This window comes from Rhinopithecus bieti, unplaced genomic scaffold (assembly GCF_001698545.2).
Source record: "Rhinopithecus bieti isolate Rb0 unplaced genomic scaffold, ASM169854v2 scaffold_20069, whole genome shotgun sequence".
Taxonomy (NCBI): domain Eukaryota; kingdom Metazoa; phylum Chordata; class Mammalia; order Primates; family Cercopithecidae; genus Rhinopithecus; species Rhinopithecus bieti.
The window spans coordinates 720,979-729,898 of NW_016809702.1; positions in this window are offsets into that span (position 1 = coordinate 720,979).

An 8,920-nucleotide genomic window follows, 5' to 3' on the forward strand; every position below is an offset into this window, starting at 1 on the left:
TAGAAGATTCCTGTCTGTTGTTACTTAAAACCAATCCATTTTTTCAAAGACTTCACTGCCATCCAGAATCTATGTTAGTATTTGTCTTCCAAAGGGGAAAAAAAAAATGTTTCCTTTTGTGCACAGAAACAAAGAGAAAGAAAAGGAGGAAATAAAAAGAAAATAAGAGACAATGGGTATGTGTATGAGAGAAGGAGAGAAGCAATTCTGTCTTCCATGAGAGGTACTAAATTCATAAGAGAAGAGAATAAGTCAGTTCTGCCACTTCTCCAGCTTTACACCTGGACAACTCTCTACCCTTCGGGGTCCCAGTTTTCTTATCTCTAAAAGTAAGAACTGAAAAGATTTTTACGATTCTTTCAGGCTATAAAAGGCTGCCATTTCATGTAAACTGAAGACCATGAAACTACAGAAAATATTGTAAAAATTATATGTACCAAAGAATTGAATTAAACTTGAGTAGTCCCATTCTGAAACCTCCACTACTTCTCCCAAACATCAGCTGCTATGATTTAGAAATTCAAACTTCACTGCCGGGCGCAGTGGCCCACGCCTGTAATCCCAGCACTATGGGAGGCCGAGGCCGGCGGATCACGAAGTCAGGAGATCGAGACCATCCTGGCTAACACGGTGAAACCCCGTCTCTACTAAAAATAAAAAAAAATTAGCCGGGCGTGGTGGTGGGCGCCGGTAGTCCCAGCTACTAGGGAGGCTTAGCCAGGAGAATGGCGTGAACCCGGGAGGCGGAGCTCGCAGTAAGCCGAGACCGCACCACTGCACTCTAGCCTGGGCGACTGAGTGAGACTCCGCCAAAAAAAAAGAAAAGAAATTCAAACTTCAGCTTCCAGCTCTGATGGAGAAAGGTGCTCCTGCCTCAGCCTCCTACTGTAAACAACAGTACAACTACTCAAGGTATAAAGCATTTGGACTACTCAGTGTATAAAGCAACACTGGACAAGAGGAAGAAGAGGATGGTAGTCCTAAAGAAAATGAAACCACCAAAATGAGCCCAATTTACTCAGCCTGGGGGACTCCCCCTCCAGTCTGCAGCACAGGCAGGTGAGCCCAAGCAGAGAACTCCGATCTCTACGACTTGAGGAGGTTGATGGTGGTGTTCGGGGCAGCTGAAGCCGCTGGAATGGTGAGGTAAAGGACTGGGGAGGAGAAGGTAGCTGAAGTCTGTGTGAGCATTTCACAAAAAAAAAAAAAGCTGCACTGTACAAATACAGAGCAAATTCTAAGGAGTCCTGCAGAGAGGAGCTGCTGCAGGCTGAGAGCTCCACAGCGGCCCGGAAGGCCAATCAGGCAGGGAGACGTCTGATTCATGCTCCGTCAGAGTGAAGAGGCTGCTGCCCACGGCAGGCACCCAAACTCAGACCCCAGGAAGGCCATACCTTCTAGGTAAAGAACACATCCTAGAGTAAGAGCCAGTTCCTGGGGCTAAGCACAAAACAGAAATTGACCCGCCTGATAGCATTGAGAAAACCCACTAATAATTTAACTGCTGGCTAGGACAAAATTCAAAACCTTTTAAAAAAGACTACTTGACCGAGCGCAGTGGCTCACGCCTGTAATCCCAGCACTTTGGGAGGCCGAGGTAGGCGGATCATGAAGTCAGTAGATGGAGGCTTTCCTGGCTAACACAGTGAAACCCCGTCTCTACTAAAACAAAAAATTAAGCAGGGCGTGGTGGCGGACGCCTGTAGTCCCAGCTACTCCGAGGCTGAGGCAAGAGAATGGCGTGAACCCAGGAGGCAGAGCTTGCAGTGAGCCGAGCTCACGCCACTGCACTCCAGCCTGGGCTACAGAGCGAAACTCCGTCTTAAAAAAACAGCAAAAAAAAGACAACTGAGTGTACACACCTCCACGTCTCATCCTTAATGCCCAGCATACCATAAAAAGTTACTGGACATGCCGACAGCAGGAAAATGTGACCTAATAGCCAGTGTGCCTTCTGATCTAGAAACAATTTGTAAAACCTACTAAATACTAATATGTATATAAAATTATATATAGTAAATGCTATATGCTACATATTAATTACGATTTTAAAGAGATGCTAAAATATTCTAACTGTACATCATTTATGAATTTGAAACTAATTGTATCTTATTTAGGAAGTAGTAACTTTGATACAAATGTAAGTTTTTAACGTTCTAGGTTTTTTCCTCTGTCTCCATAACAACTTGCTTGTTAAGACCTCTAAATAAGAGGCGTGACCATAAAACTTAGTTTGTGAACTAAGTGACAAGTTGACATCATTTTGTGGTGAGATAGGTCTAATGTCTGGATGGCTGTCTGTCTAACTTGTGGAGCACGCCACAGGATGCTAGAGGCAGAAACAATGGGAAAGCCAGGAGTTTTTGGACGTAGGAGCAGAAAGTTTCAGGGATGATGATGCCACTGGGCAAAGACAAGGACCCCTGGAGCTGAGTCCTCACTGCCAGCTGCTGGATCATCGTGATGCTGCGCCACCCACTCCCCTCCCGCCTGGGAGCTGCCTGCCCCCACTGACCCCATCTTCCACCCGCCCCACAGGGACATTACCTGGCATTCTCCAAAACAAAAAGAATTTGCTAAAGTGATGATTTGAAGGATAATTGACTTCACTATCACTACCACAGACTTTTTTTTGCATTAAATATTATCTATTTTCTACCTCTGCATTTCTACTCTCAATTTCACAATCAACTTCTTTTTTTTTTTTTTAGAGATGGAGTTTTGCTCTTGTCTCCCAGGCTGGAGTGCAGTGGCACGATCTCGGCTCACTGCAACCTCTGCCTCCTGGGTTCAAGCGATTCTCCTGCCTCAGCCTTCTAAGTAGCTGGGATTACAGGCATGAGCCACCACACCTGGCTAATTTTGTATTTTTTTTTTAGTAGAAACGGGGTTTTGTCATGTTGGCCAGGTTGGTCTCAAACTCCTGACCTCAAGTGATCCACTCCCCTAGGCCTCCCAAAATGCTGGGATTACGGGCATGAGCCACCACGCCCAGCTCACAATAAACTTTTTACAGGAGAGAAGGAAACTATTAAAATTAAGAGAAGAGGCCAGGCAAAGTGGCTCATGCCTGTAATTCCTGCACTTTGGGAGGCTAAAGTGGGAGGACTGCTTGAGGCCAGGAGTTGGAGGCTACAGTGAGCTATGATCACACCACTGCACTCCAGTAAGTCCCTGTCTCAGAAAAAAAAGAGAGAGAGAGAGAGAAAAGGATCATGATTTTAGCAAAGGAAGAGGAAATAGACTGTTGATAAACTAAATAGAAACTAATTAATAAAGATAAGGAAACCCCTCTTGTAAACTGCAAGTGAACTGAAATGGCATTTCTGGACTTAGTGAAAATTATAAAGGAATGGAATGAAAGTATGATTTAAAAAATCAAAATTTAGTGAGAAGTCAATAGAAAAAAGAAACCAGGTGGGGCACGGTAGCTCATACCTATAATTCCAGCACATTGGGAGGCTGAGATGCGCAGATCACCTGAGGTCAGGAGTTCAAGACCAACCTGGCCAAGATGGTCAAACCCCATCTCTACTAAAAATACAAAAATTAGCTGGGCATGGTGATGGGTGCCCGTAATCCCAGCTACTTGAGAGGCTGAGGCAGGAGGATTGCTTGAACCCAGGAGGCGGAGGTTGCAGTGAGCCGAAATGGTGCCACTGCACTCCAGCCTGGGTGTCAGAACGAGACTACATTTCAAATAATAATAATAATAATAATAATAATAATGATAAATAATAATTTTAAAAGGGAGCTTAAAGGTGCTAAATATCCTGAATAATTTGAACAGAAAAAAAGATCGTTAAAACTCTAAAATTACCAACATTTACTGTGACCAGTTAGGATTAACGCTTTGAAAATATCTTGTATTCTATGATAAAATGACCAGGAAAAGGAAAGGGAGAATTAAAATACAAAAATGATAGATATAATTGGTAAATCTAGAAAAACACAATACTAATAAAGTTGTCAAGTGTATTATCTTCACAAGATCTTGCTGATAAACTAAAGTCGTATGAGTCAAACTAAGATCTGACTTATAAACTAAAGATATATGAATCAAAAATATTATTATATACTATTCTTACTAAACATTTGAAAATAGTTCAATTGGCCATGCGCAGTGACTACCACCTGTAATCCCAGCACTTTGGGAGTTCGAGGCAGGTGGATCACCTGAGGTCAGGAGTTCGAGACCAGCCTGGCCAACATGGTAAAACCCCGTCTTTACTAAAATACAAAATTAGCCAGGCGTGGTGGTGGGCGCCTGTAATCCCAGCTACTCAGGAGGCTAAGGCAGGAGAAGTGCTTGAACCCGGGAGGCGGAGGTTGCAGTGAGCCTAGATGGTGCCATTGCACTCCAGCCTGGGCAACAAGAGCATAACTCTGTCTCAAAAAAAAAAAAAAAGTTCCCTCCAGCAGCATGTGAGAGTCCAAGTTCCTTAACATCCTTGCCAACACTAGATGTGGTCAGTGTTTTCAATTTTACACATTCTAACAGGAGTGAAGTGAGCCGAGATTACGCTATTGAACTCCAGCCTGGGCAACAAGAAGGAAACTCCATCTCAAAAAAAAAAAAAAAAAAGAAAAGAAAATAGTTCAATTACGGTCAACATCAGTTTATCTGGTGTTTTGGTTATCTATTGCTACATAAGAAAACACACCAACACCCAGCAGCTTAAACAATAACCATTTATTTATTTGTTCCCGATTCTGCAACATGGCCTGGGCTGAGTGCTGCTTCTTCTGGTCTTGCCAGTGACTATGCCACGCGGATGTGTTCGGCAGGCAGGTTAGCTAGGGTCAGGGCTCAGTAGAGAGGAGGAACCGCAGAACTTCTCCTTACACAGTCTCAAGCCCTCTCCCTCTGTATGTGGCCTCTCTATATGGTTTCTCCAGTGGCCAGACTGCTTCCATGGGGACTCAGACTTCCAAGAACACAGGAACAGCACTTCCTCAGCCATGGCAGTACCAGACCATGACTTCCACTGCTTATTACCTAAAGCAATCACAGGGCAGCCCAGATTCAAGGTGATGAGAAAGAGACATCACCTCTTGACAAGGACGGACCAGGCCACCCTGCAAAGAGCCTGTGGGGTAGGAGGCGTTGCTGCAGTGTCTCTAGGAATATCGTCTACCACGGCTGCTATGTGATTTGTGAAAAGCTTGATAAACAAATGAGATATGCCACAGGGCAGCAGGGATCATGTTTAATCCTCCTAAAAGGAAACTTCCTGACAGCAAGCATCTTACATGAAAGACATAGTTCACCTCGAGGAAAGGGAAAACAGTTTCTGCCTTATTGTGTAGTTGAGAGATAAAATACACAAAAGAGGAGCTGTAAAGGTATTAGTTCACTCAAGAAATAGTTTTGAATGTTTAATGAGCTAGACTTATAACCCCAGGTAAAGTGTAACTTTTTAAAGACAGCTTTCAGGCCAATACTTATATTTCAGAAGCCATGTGCACATAGGAATACAAAAGCAGCTGTCTTTTTGGGGAAGGCTGCGAGGTGTTAGGAACTATGGCAAGCATGGGCTCTCTGAATTCTCTCAGAACCCTGCAAAAGCTCCACCATTAGTCATTGTACTGGAGAGAAAACTGATGCTTTGAGGGGTTAAATGCTCTCAAAGTAATACTGACTCCTGAAATATTAGTAGATTGAATGAAGGAGACTTACTGAGAACATCGGAACACATTTTAGAAGTATTTTTGTTTATATATGTATTTTTAATTTCCAATTTTACCCAGACAAGGCTCCCCGGACTTGGAGTAATTCTTCTCTAAGATGTGAGGCTGTGATTCAGTCTTCCTAATGCCCAGTGTCTTTACGCGGGAAGACCGGAAAACATTCCCGAAGCATCTGCACACACCTGCAGGATCCCATCATTCCATCATGGAACAGCCTTATAGTTCAAGCCAGTGGAAACTTCTACATGGCAACTCCCAATACTACTTAAGTCTGCATGGAAAAATACCCAGCTTTTCTCAAATAACCGTGGGTTGTCTTCGGTCCAAATTGGAAAATGCTGTTTCTCCCTCTTCCTGCCTTTGCCTCCCACGGGGCTACACATGGATCTCTGCGGATCAGGCTTTCCCTCCCTGAGGGTGGGCTGCTTCCTCACACATTCAGTAAGAGGAAGAGGTGGACAGAAAGTGGAGGCGGCTGCAGAACAGGGGGCCTGCAGGCTGGAGCCAGTGTGAGGCGAAGCCAGAGGTCCCCTGGGGGGGAGTGAGCAGGGAAAAGAATGGAGGGGCTGAGCAGATAAGAATCTTGCATTCTCCCTCCTTTTCCTTGTTCCTCGGCCCTGCCTATGGGGCTCGCCTACCCTGGGCCTTTTAACTGTCAGGGAGCCAATGCCAAGCGCTGGGCCAAGTCATCGCCAATGACATGTGAGTTGTGTGTGTTCCAAATTGGCCTTCCTGCCTTTCTGCAAGAAAAACAAACTTGAGCTGGACCCCAACAAACATGACAGGAAAAATAACAACCCTTGTTGAGGGCTGATACTGAAAACGGCTGGTCTCCCCACTCGTGAGCCAGCCCCTGCTGAGGGCAGGACCAGGGTCCTCCTCTAACGTGAGGTCTTCCATGGTGACGTAGTGTCCAGAGCAGCCAGGCCATTCCTTCTGAGGTCGCCTGGGAAAGCCCCCTTGACAGGCCCTTTCCTGGCCCCACAATGACACCACAAGGTAACAAACCCGTTTTACAGAGAGTAAGTCTGTGGCTTTGGGTAACATCCTGATTAAGCGACAGAGCTACGTTCACTCACAACAGCGTCTAACTCTAGAGTTTCTACTTTTATGTTTTAGCTATATTAGAAAAACGAGAATTCAGAATGAAAGCTCTTGTTGGGCTTGCTTCCTAGATAATATGCTACAAGTCTTTAAAACCACTGGCATATATAATAAAACCACTGGCATATATAATAAAACAATAACATGAAATATTATTACTATTTTAAATAATATTTCTTCCTCAGTTTGAAAGCCTTCCATAAGCTAGACTCTGTCCTCTTTTTCACTAGTATTTTTTACATGAACATGGTACACAAACAGTGCTGTCCAATTAAATAGTGTGGTGAACTAAACTGAAATTAACATTTTCCAGGTTACAATAATCAATACTTATATATACCCAAACAAACTATAAGTAGAAACTGCAAAAGGTATTTCTACACTTGTGTTCAGAGCAGTATTATTCACAATAGCCAAAAGAAAGAAGCCACCTAAGAGGCTGGCCATTGACAGATGAGTGGAGAAACAAAATGTGATAGTACATGCAATGGACTATTACCCAGCCGTGAAAAGGAAAGGGATTCTGACACATGCTACACATGGATAAATCTCAAAGACAGCATGCTAGGTGAAACGTGCCGGTCACAGAAGGACAAATGTTCTATGAGTCCACTCATATGAGGTACCTAGAGAGGTCACATCCATGGAGATAGGAAGGAGAATTGTGTTATCAAGGACTGGGGAAAGGAGAGAATGTTTAATGGTTACAGTTTCAGTTTGGGAAGATGATCACTTTCTGGAGATGGAAGGTGGTGATGGTTGCACAGAACATGAATGTACATAAGGGCGCTGAACTGTATACTTAAAAATGGTTAAGGTGGTAAATTTTATTTATGCATATTTTACCTTAATTTTTTTAAAAAACAAATCAATATTGAGGCAGCTAATAGATCTGTATTCAGTCCTGGCTGAAGGAGAGAAAATACTAAATTGTGCTTGTTAAACCAAACTAAATACGGCCTGAGAAGGACTCTGACTTCTATATTTAAGTCCTTGCGGATGAACTGTAACCTAGCTTAACAGTCAGACAAAATTGAAAACCTAACTTAATAGTATGCACCCAAAACAGTAGCTGAGTCTTGACCGATCTTAGCAGCCATACTTCAACCACTCATAGACTGCTGAGTATTCAAACTGTATTCATATAAGGCAAACACAGAGCTGTAACCAATCTCACTGTTTCTGTACCTCACTTCAGATTCCTGTACATCACTTTAACTTTTTTGTCTATAAGTTTGTTCCACCACAAGCCACCCTTGGAGTCTCTGTGAATCTGCTGTGATTCTGGGGGCTGCCCGATTCGCGAAACATTCATTACTCAATTAAACTCCTTTTTTCTTTTTTCCTTTCTTTTCTTTCCTTTTTTTTTTTTTTTGAGATGGAGTCACTCTGTTACCCAGGCTCGAGTGCAGTGAGAAGATCTCGGCTAACTACAACCTCTGCCTCCTGGGTTCAAGTGATTCTCCTGCCTCAGCTTTAAATTTAATTTAGCTGAAGTTTTTCTTTTATCATGCTGAAACCTTCTCCAGTGTATGCCAGGTCCAAGAGGATTCAACTAACAACATTTCGCCATCCTCAGACCTCAGCTTTAAAGTGAGGTCTAGGACAATTGCATTAGGAATTTTGCAGATCTATTTTTTCTGAAGATTTTAGAGCATTTCTAAGAGGCTGGTTTCACAGGCTGAGGACAGAGCAGGCCACTAACTCTTATGGCTGGATGTAAAAAACAAAGAGCCTGCCTATGTTGCACTAATAAACTTTTCAGAAAGAAATGAAACCGTTTTGACTTGTGCTGTTTCAGATCTTGAAAACTTCTTCTAGGCCTGGCGCAGTGGCTCACACCTGTAATCCCAGCACTTTGGGAGGCCGAGGCGGGCAGATCACAAGGTCAGGAGATCGAGACCATCCTGGCTCACATGGTGAAACCCTGTCTATACTAAAAAATACAATAAAAATTAGCTGGTCATGGTGGCGGCACCTGTAGTCCCAGCTACTGGGGAGGCTGAGGCAGAAGAATGGTGTGAACTCGGGAGAGGGAGCTTGTAGTGAGCCGAGATCGCGCCACTGCACTCCAGCCTGGGTGACAGAGTGAGACTCCGTCTCAAAAAAAAAAAAAAAAAAAAAA